Source organism: Heliconius melpomene, chromosome 21 (genome assembly GCF_056956725.1).
Source record: "Heliconius melpomene rosina isolate 202511_hmr_F chromosome 21, ASM5695672v1, whole genome shotgun sequence".
NCBI lineage: Eukaryota > Metazoa > Arthropoda > Insecta > Lepidoptera > Nymphalidae > Heliconius > Heliconius melpomene.
In genome coordinates, this window is record NC_140409.1 from 9,426,839 (window position 1) to 9,440,946 (window position 14,108).

Below are 14,108 nucleotides of genomic sequence, written 5' to 3' on the forward strand. Positions count from 1 at the left end.
GCTTTCATACAAAACAAAAACAAAGTAAATCGATCCAGTAGATCCAGAGACCTTAGCGTTCAAAGAAACAAACAAACAAACTCTTCCGCTTTATTATATTAGTATAGATATAATAGCTGCCGAGTTCATACATATTTGTATTATTATTTCAATCCATCCATAATTTATTACATAATGGATTAAAATAATAATGGTATGTACGAGCGAAAGTTAATAGCTTTGTAACCTCGTAGTAACTTATATTCTGTACTTAGATTATGCCTTATAAACAAGTAAATGTAAATTGATGCCAGTGGTGGTGCAGAGGCACAAGGGTGTGACTGTAAATGCGACTGGTAGTGGGTTCGAACCCCACTCGGGGAAGTGAAATATTTATTTAAATTTTTATTTTCATTTCTTCTCTTTGGTGTGGAGGCCAAGTGAGTTCCGCCACTCACGCTGTGCCCCCTGAATTTGGCGGAAAATGGGGAACGGAGTGATTAATACTAGGTTTGCTCTGCCTACCCTGCTGTATAGCGGGATACGGGATACAGCGTGAAGCTGATTTTAAAATATAATTATTATTTTAAGATAAAACATAACTGCTTCATCAACATGTTAAATTTCACAATAATTAGGATAAGTGATGTCGCTGTACGCCATACTCTTTTGTGTATTTAAGCACATAGTTGCCATGCCATTTGAATAAAGAAAATATATCGTCAATATTTAACAGTACAAAGTAGGCTGCAATATTTACATATATTTCAATACTCTATGTTCAACCGGATGGCTGTCACAACACTCAGCTCCGGTCTTAGGTCTGTTACCGTTTACTATTTATTGGTATGCTAAAACACCTGTTCAGGCACTCTTCAGTTGTTTTACAAATAGAATATTTATAATGACAATTACAATTTGTTTAACATATGTACTCATCTATATATATAAAATCGAAAGGTCACTCACTCATCACGAAATCTCAGAAACTACATGTGCTAGGAATCTCAAATTTTGCATAGGAGTTACTTATAGGACGTAGGTGCTCGCTAAGACGGCAATTTGCAATATTCGACTTCTAAGGGGTTGTTTTTGGGGTTGAAAGTTTGTATGAAACTTCGTTACTGCAAATGCTAGGAGTCTCAGATATTGCATGAACTTCACTTATAGGACGTAGGTACTCATGGAGACAGAAATTAATAATAACGTAGTCCACGCAGGCGAAGCCGCGGGCTGGCCGCTAGTATGTTATAAAACTAGTTTGAAGGTTAAATATAAAATATTTTTATTTAGTAAATAATGAATAACTAAATTTCTCCAAATTGTTGGACATATTGATATTCGTTAAACCTTTCATCTGCGCGTGACTTATCACCAATCACCATACACTATATAGAATTTCCAGAACATAATATTTTATTTCAATAAACACAAAAAAAATATATTATTATTAAAATTTGCTAATGTTTGTATTTTGTTTGTTTGGTTTAAAGTTTATCATGTCAATATTTGAGTTTCAGGCCGTCGCGCGTCGTAGAGCAGGCACAAGGGTGTGACTGTAACGCGACGGTTGTAGGTTCGATCCCCACTCGAGGGAATGGAATGGAATTTATTACTATTTTCATTTCTTCGCTCTGACACCGAGGAAAAGGTCGGCGTTGAGTTTCTCCACTCAAAACACAATATCTCGAAAAATTTAGCAAAGAAAGTGGGGAACAGAGAGTCCTAACACTAGTTTCTCTCTACCCTGCTATATGCGGGATACGTGTAGCTGACTTTTTGATTTTAATGTGTCGATTTAGTGAGATTCCCCAAAAGTAATTTTCAGCTAACATTCTCATCTGAGTGTGTGATGGCTATAAAATTATCAGAACATCGCTCTCGAGCTACCACGCTTTCGCTTAGCCGTGCCCGTTTAAAATTCTTTACTATTAATAGCAATCTTGGCTAGCGACTTGTGCACTTTAAAGGACTAGAACTATGACGTGAATTTGTAGGGATTACTGAAATTACACTTTTAACGTAATATTTTGGGATGTGAAACAAAGGAAATTAGGAAAACAGTTTGTTTAAATCTTTGTTTGTTGATATATTTATAATTTCTTGTCAAAATTCTTTATATTCAAACATTTTCTCAATCTAATATTATTTAAAAAATGTTAATGGCTTTTTAGTCTCACGCGGGAGACTAAAAGCGAGGGATATCCTCATATAGCAAAATAGGCAGAGGGTAGCCTAGTTTTAAAACATTCTGTTACTATTTTCCGTCAGATTTTCGAGACATTACGAGTTAAATGGCGTAACTCAACGACACGCCTTGTCTTATAATCAGAATGAGTTCTCTCTCTTCTTCTTCTTTTTTTCTTTTTCTCAAAAATTGTCTTTAATATTTATTTACACAGTACTTTGCACTAGTAGACCTTTGATATTTCATAATAAGTTACATTGCCATACGCATGAGGCGGTGACATTGAAATAAATAACAATTTATTGTAACAATAGATTGTGCAACAAAAGTTTTATCAAAAACAATTAATAAACTGTATAATACATATATTATTATTTTCCCAAGTCTTGTTGGATTTATCTTTTATTCTTGTAAATTAATTGTATTTTTTCTTTATGCATTAAAGAATGTGTAGTGCTCCGATAAGTTATAAAAGCAATTGTATAATATTCGTGTACTTATTAGTAAATATTACGTAAAATAATCTTAAGAATTATTATTTTTTTTTTGTTAATTAATTGATTATTTATCTAAAACTGGCCTAGAGCGAGTCGCACTCCAATTTAAAGGTTCCATACCATTGTCTGTAAAAACGAGGAAAAAAACCACGTTTAAACATTTATTTTGTTCTGTTTTTTTGTATTTGTTTTTACAGCGACAACAGAAGTACATCATCCAATCAACCTTAAACAATTTCACCTGTCTGAAGATCACAGTTCATGAGTTTTAGTAATAGGTTCTCGTTTTACCATCTTTGAACGGAACCCTAAAAATTATGTGGTTACATTACTCATATATATTTTTTTTAATTTCTTATTATTTTATTAGTTTAAGTAGGTATATTATGATTAAAATTGTATTCAATATATAATTATAATTAATTATTAATAATTGCTATTCTAAAAGACGTATTATAATATATATATATATATATATGTAACAGATGTTTAATGATTAGCTTTAATATTATTATCTGTAGCAACTGTTTATAATATGACTGGCTGTGTTCATGTAAAAAAGAAAAAGACAAGACAATATGTCAACACATTTGTATAGCTTCGGAGGAAATGGTCGAAAAGACACTAATTGTTGATTATTGTAGAATTACGATTGGCTGACATATGTTTAAAAGATTGCAACTTGACTTTTTTTAGACCAGTGTAGTAATTTGACCAATAGCGTGGAGGCTTATGCCTTGAGTAGAGTCGCGACATGTGACGGTGAAGTTCGATTTTAAAATAAGGAGGAAGTTGACGATCGTGGAATGATTTGGTCTTCTGATGTTTAGGAGAAAGGAAGGACGAGTGTCACGAATCTGCTCCGTTATATCTGCTTGCATTAACCCACAGAATTGCCCACAGATCCAGTAAGAGTCATTTGCGAGCAATCTCCTACATATATACTTTATTAGTATTTACAACGGACATCACATAATATAATTAAAGTACAGTGATTACTACTACAGTAATGCCATATTCAGAACGTTGATAGTAAATCATACGTCCAAGTTATTTACTGTCGATGCAATCTTGTGAGGATGTGCGTCAAACTAGTGACTGCAATGGTTGTTTGATTAAATACCGATATTAAAGCGTGCGCTATAATAACCTATTTATTTTAATAATTTCCGCTTTACATTACATCCCGCACAGGAAGGTAGGCAGAGGAAACCTAGTGCTAAGACACTCCGCTCTTCACGTTTCCGTTGAAATTTTCGAGGCATTACAAAAACAGCTCGATTGTCATCCTTTTCGGGCCTCCAAAGTAATTAAGCAGTCTATATGTACATCGTGTACCGAAGATAAAACGCTATTCCATGGTGTAAGTTTATAGCTCGAAATCTACTTGAACGGTTAATTGATTCATTGGAACGTTTTGTGGGTCAAGCCCTGGCGATCGCAGAGATAACGTAGCCGCCTCTCCGCCCCTGTCGCCTGACCTGAAGAGACAAATACAAGCTCGCTTGTTGTTTGTATAGCAAAAATTTACACAAATCCACAACTAGGATGCTATTACATGAATATTTCCTTTTTCAATAAACACGAACTGCATGCATGTATGTTTTTTTTACATATTTTGACTATTTGAACTAAATTTGATATCGAGATATTATTCTCTTATTGTGTCAACGTAGAATGTCTTATGGAGACGAAGCCTGAAATAGTAACAGCTCCTATAATTGGTACCAAGTGGCTCAGACTTGTTTTTATTAAATTATTATAATTGATAACTAAATAAAATGAGGCCAGTCGCGGCGCTTCCCACTCGAAGAAATGAAATATTCAATATTTTAATTTCCACTCAACACCCAATGCGTCTTTCAATGAGAATTTGGCGGAAAGGAGGAAGCGTAGGAATTTTCTTCCACGCGCCACCGAACTGTGGAATGGCCTACCCGCGGCAGTGTTTCCAGGTCGGTACGATATGGGTACCTTCAAAAACCGCGTCTATCCCCACCTCAAAGGCCGGCAACGCACATGTAGCTCCTCTGGTGCTGCACGGGGTCGTGTGCGGCGGTGATCATCATCAGGTGACCCGAACGCTCGTTTGCCTTGTCCTTTTCCATAAAAAAAAAAGAACACTAGGCTCACTCTGCCTACCCTTTTACAGCTTTTACAGCGTGACGCTGAAAAAAAAAATTTAATGGTACATATTGAAGTTTTTACGAAACTCTAAAACAAGAAACAACACTTAACGATTTAAAAAGATTCAAAAGTATAAACCAATGATATCGTCAAGGTTCAGCACAATTGCGGTATCTTATGAACGGGAACACGCGGTTAGGCTAATCGAGGACCTCATTGAGGCTCGCATGATCCACATTTGCCTCAAATTGATTAATGCATGTCACGCAATGTACTTCGCTTCGCTTCGCTTGTAAACCCAGAGACAGCGTGAGTAAACATGGAAATATTACTCATTTAGCTAACTTAGCTTACTCACTTTTGCAAATGTCAACATCACTATGGTGATATGTGGTGGGTTGTTTTTAACTGACTTTTATAAAAGAAGGAACTTATCATTAACCGACTTCTGTAAAAGAATGAGGTTATCAATACGATTGTATATTTTTATGTTTGTTAACCTCAGAACTTTTGACTGGGTAAACCGATTTTGATGATTCTTTTTTCATCTAAGAAGTAGCGTTCATCTCTGACAATGGTATCCATGAGAAAATCACGCAAGTCTTAAATTTACATTAAGAATGTGCGCGACAAGTGGACGAATAACTCAATATCAGGCTAACCGATTTCAATGATTCTTTTTTTATTGGAAAGGAACCACTTCAAGGGGAGTTTGACGAGAGTTTGGTTAGGTTCAGATTATGAGATCCGGTTAAAGTCGGTTTTTTTTTGTCAAAAATTATAATTATTTACTAATTTATACTTGTTCTTCGTTAATCTCCAAATAATTTACATGTAAACTTATTTTTCGAATTTTCGTAGGTTATAAAAAGGTGAAAACGAACAAAGAAACAAAACAATTTATATTTAATACACAAGAAACTAATACTACTTGAGAACTAACTACTCTTATAAGTAGTGTTGGAAATATCAAGCATTCATTGTGAATAAACAAAGAAAATAAAACACTTCTAGTACGTAGGTTATCTCTATATGGATGTTGCAATACATTAACTGTATAAATGTTTCTCAATCAGCATATAAATGTGAAACTTGTTGAAGTAATTAATCTATTAGGCTAATAATACGTACCTAAGTACCTATATAAATTCTACAAGATTATAATAATAAAAAAAATATAAGCTGATTTTGGCGCATTGACACAAGCATAAGCGCGACAGTTGTGGTTTGATTACCCATAGATGTGAAACTTCTTTTACATTTATGGGAAACACTAGGTTCCCTTTACTTACCTAGGGGGGGATAAATCTGAAAAAAAATACAAGCAATGTTGTGCGTTTAAACCATATGTCATTTCACATACATCATATTCTTGACAGTGAACGATGATAGCGGCTGAAAATGGGTTTACAGTGATGTTTTTAGAAAGGGAGCGGCATCGGTTCTTCAGAAAAAAGAATTAGAAACTTTTAGCTATAAACGTGAACGCGGATGGGGAAGTCACGGCGGCTAGTATATATCTATAATATTGAATAATATAATTCTATTCTAGGCACGCCAGCAGCGGGACATCCTTCCGTCGCTTTCGGAGCCAACAATCGAGCGTAACGTGCTTAGCGTTGAATGGACCGCATTAAACGAACACCATCACGAGTTAAGGCATGTTGTATAAGCTACAAAGCCGATTTTGCACCACTGAAATATTGACGAAAGTCTTTGTGTAGATATAATAATAGGTCAATGACTTTCGTGGAGTTTTTTTTTTGTTTTATAAACTATAAGTTATACACTATTATTATTTAGATAATCGAAAAAAAAGAAGATTAGTAAGCGTTGTTAAGGTGTTCTTAACTACTGGAGTGACCAATATATATACGTAAGCAAAGGGCAAAAAGTAAAAAAAAAAAGAAGTAAATTCTGAATAGAAAATTTAAATTTTACAGGTCCCTTTGGGAAGATTTTTTTTAAAGAATGGCTCGTAGCCGTAAATCTTAGTATTTAGCAAAAAGAAATTGTTGTATGTATCGATTATAATAAATTTCACTGGTGTAAATATTAAATACCTATTATTACTATTGACACAATTTTTTATTTTTTTTAATTTTTAGTTTGTATGCAGTCGGGATTTGGCTTTTATTATTAAGGTAATTAACGAAATTCTAAAATACATATATCTAAGATACGTGGACACCTTTGCTTCGCGCAGTTAGTTAAAAAATATTTGTTCCTCTAAAATTTTAGAATAAAAACACAGGGCGCTCATTAATGTATTGAACATACACACTCGCCTCTAAGGCTTACAATGATTGCTAGTCATGCCAACACAATTGATTCTGCTATCCGTTACAAGGGCAAATATTTCTACTTAACAATTAGTCCCACATTTGCCGGCAACGGGCTTTAATAGAAATTAAAATGAAAACGTCTAAGTCTGTAATATTATTATTACTAAAGTATTAGATTATTAATCTGTACCTGTTAAATTAACTGTAATATAATAGTCATAAATAATAAATAGCTTTTTCAAAGTTTTGTACTAATTATAATTGTATATACCTAAATAACAAAGAATAAAAGAAAAACCGGTCACGTGCGTGTCGGACTCGCTGACCGAGGGTTCCGTACCAAATTCAATATTGTAGGTCAACGGGAAGTACAACTTAAAAGCTGGAAAAATTTAGTTTGGATGCACTTATATTGTAAGAGATGAACTACAAATATAAGTTGGTAATTTTTTTTTCTATGAAATATTAAAATTAATAATAATTTTCACTTTTATTTTTGCGTTGACTAACAATATAAATACATATTGTTGAACAACGATATAAATATATAATATTGGTTAAATGCGAGTCGGTGTCGCCCACCGAGGCTTCCATAGAAATTTCATGATTGTAGATTTACGGGAACGTTATTTATAAAAGTTGAAACACTTTCTGACAAAATTTATAATTGTACTTCCACGGGAAGTACCCTATACATTTTGATTACGAAGTGATTTTTATACAAAATGCAATACCTTTTGATTGCGTCGATTAAGAAGTTTTATTTTTTCTATTCTCCAAGAAACCGTAAACCAGAATATTTGATATTAATTTCTCTAATCTCGAGATATTGGTCTTGACAGATGGACAACGAAGTGATCCTATAAAGGTTTTTTGTTCTGAGGTACGAAACCCTAAAAATGAAAAATTTTGTGACTTAACTTTTATATTTTTTTATCCCCATCGACGTCTCCGCACGATACTACAGATATGTATTTTGTATGGAAATGAATAAACAGTCTACTCACGTTTAACACTAAGATTAATCAACACTACTTTAAATGTACATATAATTAATTAATAAATCACAATTTAGCACGGTACAGCATATAAGAACGTCAACTAGTCAACTATAAACATATATATGAAACAGAACGTGATAAATACTAATTTTTAAAGATTAAATAAAGAAAACAATGGAACGTATGGAAAGCCAATCGAGTGGCAAGCATCGACTGTTAGTTTTAAAATATGCCGTCGACAAAGGGATAGGAGTGAATATTACACCAAAACTCCTTACCAGTTCAGTCGACGGCAGCGGCAGCTTTCATATAAATATACTAAATACATATACTTACTATAAAATATATAAATTCCATGAAATGTATATATCTACTATATAAATGATAAATAAATAAATTACAATAATGAAATATGTAAATGACACAAACATATTAACACACATATAAACTAGGTATAAATATAAACAAAAGTTCCCTATAGACTGATAAGAATAAATAATTATATTGATAGTAATATTCCATTCCTAAGTACTAATTGTTAATTAATAGATAGATATATCTAATTAGTTTGAATTATACATACACAAATGGACCTGTGTATGTGCGGTTGCATAACAATACGTTATAAGGTACCTATATCCATCATATCATATATATCATAGTTCGTGATGCAGATGATTGCTTACTAATTCATATCACGTTAAGGTTTCCTAGAGAATACCTACCACACTCAGGTATGAAATAGCGCTTAGTTATATTTACATCTAAGAGATCTTATTCATCGTTTGGATATCTTATTTATACGTGTATACTATAACAGTAAATATTATAGTGTATTAATTATTATTGTATTGTTTAGTTGAATTAATTTTCTGTAAACATTAATATTATAGTATAGTCATAGATATTGTATGGATACCTTCTAAAACGAACTTCACAAAAACTAGTTTCCTACGTAATTCCGTTTATAAGTAGTATTAGTGTATTTACAGATTTTTATTATTCTAACAATAAATAAATACAGCTTGAAGCTGATTTTTATTTGTATACTACCCGCGGCTCTGCCTGTTTGAAGTATTTTTATTTAATATATTGATTTGCGTTCGTATTCTATTATGTATGTCTAAGGTGAATATATTTCGAGTCCGTTTCAAATTAAAAATTGTTTTAACTTTTCCAGGCCAGTCTTAAATGCAACATTTCTAAATAGAATTTTAAGAAGATTCCCTCTACAAATATACATCTAATGTTATTTTTATTGCACATATTTCGAGTTTTAAGTTATAAATTCTTGAAAGTCACAATTGCATGAATTTATTATTACAATGGATACCCTAGATATATGGACACTACACCTATAAAGGCTATTCTTGTGTTAATACTAGACTATAAGAAATTGTAGAAAATTGTAAATTGTACTATTGGGGAAGGGAATGTCTTAACTCTGCCGTGAGCGGGTTACAGCGTGAAGCTGAAGCTGAAGAAATTCTATGGAGATAACTATTAAAAAGTGAAATATCCAAGCATACCTAACAATTAATTCTTGAAAAAGTTTTTGTTATAAAAAAGTAATAATTAATAGATGCAAAAACCAATATTTACTATATATATAATTGATTAACATTAATTCCACATTATATTATGCACATAACCTCGCGCCCGCGCGACTTACTAAAGTGTGGGCCAGGCATTTCCGTTTCGTATCGCATACCGCCTCTCCGCCTTAGGCGTAACTATTAAATTACTATTAAGTAATAATTTATCCGTTGCAACATAGTAACTTGAAGAATATACAAAGATTTCCCCATATAGATATCGAACACCCACGTGGCTAAACGAATTATAAGTGTCTCAAATTTCTGTCTAATCTATGTGATATACTTTATCTATATTATTTAAAGCAAGAGGTAAAAGCATTTATTTCTATGTATTATTTAAGTTTTAGAATATTTGTGATATAATAGTATGTTACTTATACATAGCAGGGTAGGCAGAGGGAACCTAGTGTTAAGACACTCCTTTCTTTCTGCCGAATTCTGAAGGCATTGCGTGTTGAGCCTACCCTGCTATATGCGGGATACAGCGTGAAGCTGATTTTATTTATTTTATTTACTTATACATATATAATGTATATTGTATTATAAAGTAATAGATAATATTAAAGTACCTAATGAAATATTTCATTTTCATATTGTTTCTGTATTTTTTGTGTAAAATGTGTAAATTTTGCCCTATATTTGTTGTAAGTAAGAACTATAAACATAATTATAACATTGTTAAAGAAATGAGAATTAAGCTGTAGATATTTCCCGTATCATATAGTCAGAGTGAGTAGAGATAACGTAATATTGAAAATATTGAAACACTCCGTTCTCCAAAGTTAAGTATCGGAACATTGAAAAATATATAGATATGTGTTGTCTCACAATATATTATGTAGATTTTAATCGTCATATTATATCATTTACGAAAATTATACATATTAAAAGTTCACAGGTACTTCTTCAACAATATTCTACAACATTTTTTTGCATTATTTTATTAATTTATTAAAATAAATAATTGTTGCTTTATTAAGGCAACGGCTACTTTCATCCTTTAATTAAATCAATTAGATGCCAGATACCTTATTATTAACGCAAAGTCAATCGATTAGGAATAACTTTAATGTCAAACGATTATTTGAAGAAATTGAAATTAAAACAGGAAAGGGAACAAATACTGGACATAAATAATTTATTTTTCATTAATTAATTTGTTCCTATATCATGATTTGTGCATATAATATTATCCATTTGAATGTTAGTTAATTTGTTACGTTTTCACGCCAAAACTACTTAAACGATTATGATGAAACTTTGAATATTATTCTTTGGCTTTAATATAAAAATAGAGACTACATAGTTTGAGTCTCTAGTAAATTTATATAAAAACAAGAACGCTTGTCCATATTATGTTTTAACTAAAACAATTAGAGAGACACGAATACTTTGCACTGACTACTCCCCGCAAAGCAAATTGGTAGTGGAGCTGTTAACGGACGCGCTTATCTCCTATCGAGTGAGGGATATCCGTTAATTCTGTTAACTTGAACTCCTTCCTAACTATTACCCATTTGAAATATGATAACGGTTCGATTTATGTGCTTCAATAAATATTATCTACTAAATTGTAAAATAAATTAAAAATAAATCTAATGTAAGCAGAGGGCACCTAGTGATAAGACACTCTGTTCTCCAATTTCCGCCAAATTTTTCGAGGCACTGCGTGTTGAATGGAGGAACTCAACGCAGGGCTTTTTGCCTTTGTACAGAGGGTAAAACGAGAAAGTGAAAATATTAAGAAATAATAATTCATACCCACAAGTGGGGATCGAACCCACAACCGTCGCGTTAGTCGCACCCTTGTGCCCCTTACTACGACGGCCTCATATATTATTAAAATATCTGTATACTGAAATAGAGTTAAGATAGAGAAAGAGAGAGATAATTCATTATTGTTTTTGCCTAACTTAAAACATTAAGTTATTTCAATTTCAGTCATATTTGTGTGTTTTTATAAACAGGTATGATATTTTGTTATTCCGTTATAATTCCATGCACGTACATGGAGCACAATAAATCTATAAAGGGTTTAAAATATATTATTAACAAATAAATATGGATGTGGAAGCTGGCATTGTATGGCGCTAGTCGCTTGGAATGGCTAGCAGTCTTGCCATAACACGTTGATGTAGAATGATAATGCTGATGCTACATAGAAAAAGGAAGAGTAGAAGTGATAATTGTTAAACTATTTACATTTTTGTAATAATATATTAAATTCTATGTATAATTGTAATAGAAATAGGCCTTAAAACATCTTGTAAATGTAAAAGGTGACGATTTCAGAATAAAATCTCATAAATAAATAAGAATGACAATATATTTTTTGTCTATAATGTTTAAAATAACTAATAGTTGTCCATAAAATTAATTATAGTAAAAATATATCCAATTTAAATGTGTTTAATTGTATGATGGTAATATTATTTTTAATTATTAGTTAAATTCTTTAATATTAATATACAAATTTAGAAAATAAAATATTTATTAGTAAAAAATTCAGTGTAGCATTCGCTTAACATCTCTTCCTGCGAAAGTAAAACTCTACATTATAAATTACAAAATAAAATAAAGTACTTTTAGGCCTTGACCTTTTTATTCGACACTATCCAGCCTCATTGTCATGAGGTTCGTGACGCAGCGGTCCAAGGTGACTGTAACGCGACGGTTGTGGGTTCGATCCCCACTCGAGGAAGTGAAATATTTATTTACATTTATATTTCCATTTCTTCGCTCTGGCGTCGAGGCAAAATTCAGCAGAAAGTGGGGAACGGAGTGTCTTAACACTAGGTTCCCTCTGCCTATCCTGCTGTGTGCGGGATACAGCGTGAAGCTGATTTAATTTAAATTAATCCACACACGTTTGATATCACTTCTGATACCAGTTCTATTGTACCTACTAGCAAACAACTACTATATAGAGTGCACGCGCTGATCGACTCTAGAATTGTAATATTCTAAAACATGTTTTATTCTTTCATTCACATAATATATGTGTATTCGTAGATTTAAATAAGAATCTCATGTTCTTCAATAAATATATATTTTTTTTTTTATTTTCAGTTGTACAATGCAGTATCGATAGACACGAGGTAAGGGTAAGTTGAAGTTAATTAATTATTAAATACATTTATTATTCAAATGACGTGTTTTTAAGCTTGTTTTTTTTTGTAGGGATTCGCATAGTTTATGTTTCTTAATAATTTCTACGCTCGTCCTCACCAGTAGGTTTTATTTACCATTTTTAACATTTAAAATTTGCAATTTCTACTCCGCAGAGAGAAGTTGTATAAATGTTTATAAAAAAAAATACTTACTTTTATTATTAAGAATTATTTTCTTACACATATACCCCTTACGTCTTATAAAAGAAAAGTATCAAGGTTTTGTTGACAAGAAGTAAATGTGAAAAGAGTGTTTTGAGCTTCTACTCCAGCCTACTCAGAGGACGCTAAAAGGCTTTGAAAGGACGATGCGAACAATTTAACTTTAAACCTGAAACCTTCACTTCTGTGCACAAACCGCGCGAGTTCATTCCCACTCTTGTGGCGTACTATACCTAAGAGTTAAATTGCATAACTTTTAATCATATTCACTATTTTCCTTTAATAAAGCAGTGCAGAGGTGCAAAGTATAACAGTAAACGTTCCAACTCTCAATCCGCAATGTCTCCAGAATTCGGCGGAAAGTGGAGAAAGGAGTGTCTGAACAATAGGTTCTCTCTGCCTACCCAGCTATGTGAGGTATACAGTATGAAACTCATTTATTTCATTTATTAGTATAGTTTATGCTAGTCTCTCATTGAATATGTCAAAATTGTTGTTATCATTCACTTTAATTATCTGATTTTTGTTGATATAATATGAGTTTTATCAAAAATCAGTACATACACAATACAATACATCTATTTCTGTATTTTCTATAATTGTTAAAATTTATTTAAAAAAATAATAGCGAAACACGTGTCCGTACATTGAAGATTTCGCATTATTCTCTATCCCTTTTAAATAGTACAACAAACTATAGAAAACAAAAGATATTCGACTTAATAATAGTGAGCTTATAATTTTTTCCCCCTTTTTTCTAAAGACATCCCGTCCGGATATTGTATAAGCAAAATAGGACGTTTTATTGTATTATCGATAACGACAAAGAATATAGGAAAAAAATATATGTATAAATAGTAATAAGTAAAAGAAAAACTGAGATTCTTAACATTTAAAAAAATATAATTCGTCAGGTTTAAAATAAATATCTATTGTATTTAAAATAAATTAATTTAAATAAAACTCTTAACAGGAGTAGCCCGATGCCGTTACTCCCGACTTACACCATATTTTAATACGAAATTTTTTATAATTTAGTTTATTATATAGTAAGATCTAGAACTATTTTTGATTGTTTGGAAATAAACTATTGTAATCTAA

General features: G+C 31.9%; 1 protein-coding gene across 2 annotated transcripts in view; it reads left to right on the forward strand.

Annotated features, from left to right (window-relative positions):
* The window catches only part of pico (ras-associated and pleckstrin homology domains-containing protein pico), a 79,325-nt gene that overhangs the window by 18,214 nt on the left and 47,003 nt on the right, over positions 1–14,108 (forward strand). The window contains exon 2 of one of the 2 annotated variants that reach the window (XM_085206389.1): positions 12,745–12,779. The gene's annotated coding sequence lies outside the window, so the exon portion shown is untranslated. The remainder of the gene's footprint in view (positions 1–12,744; positions 12,780–14,108) is intronic. The other variant, XM_085206390.1, reaches the window with a different exon arrangement.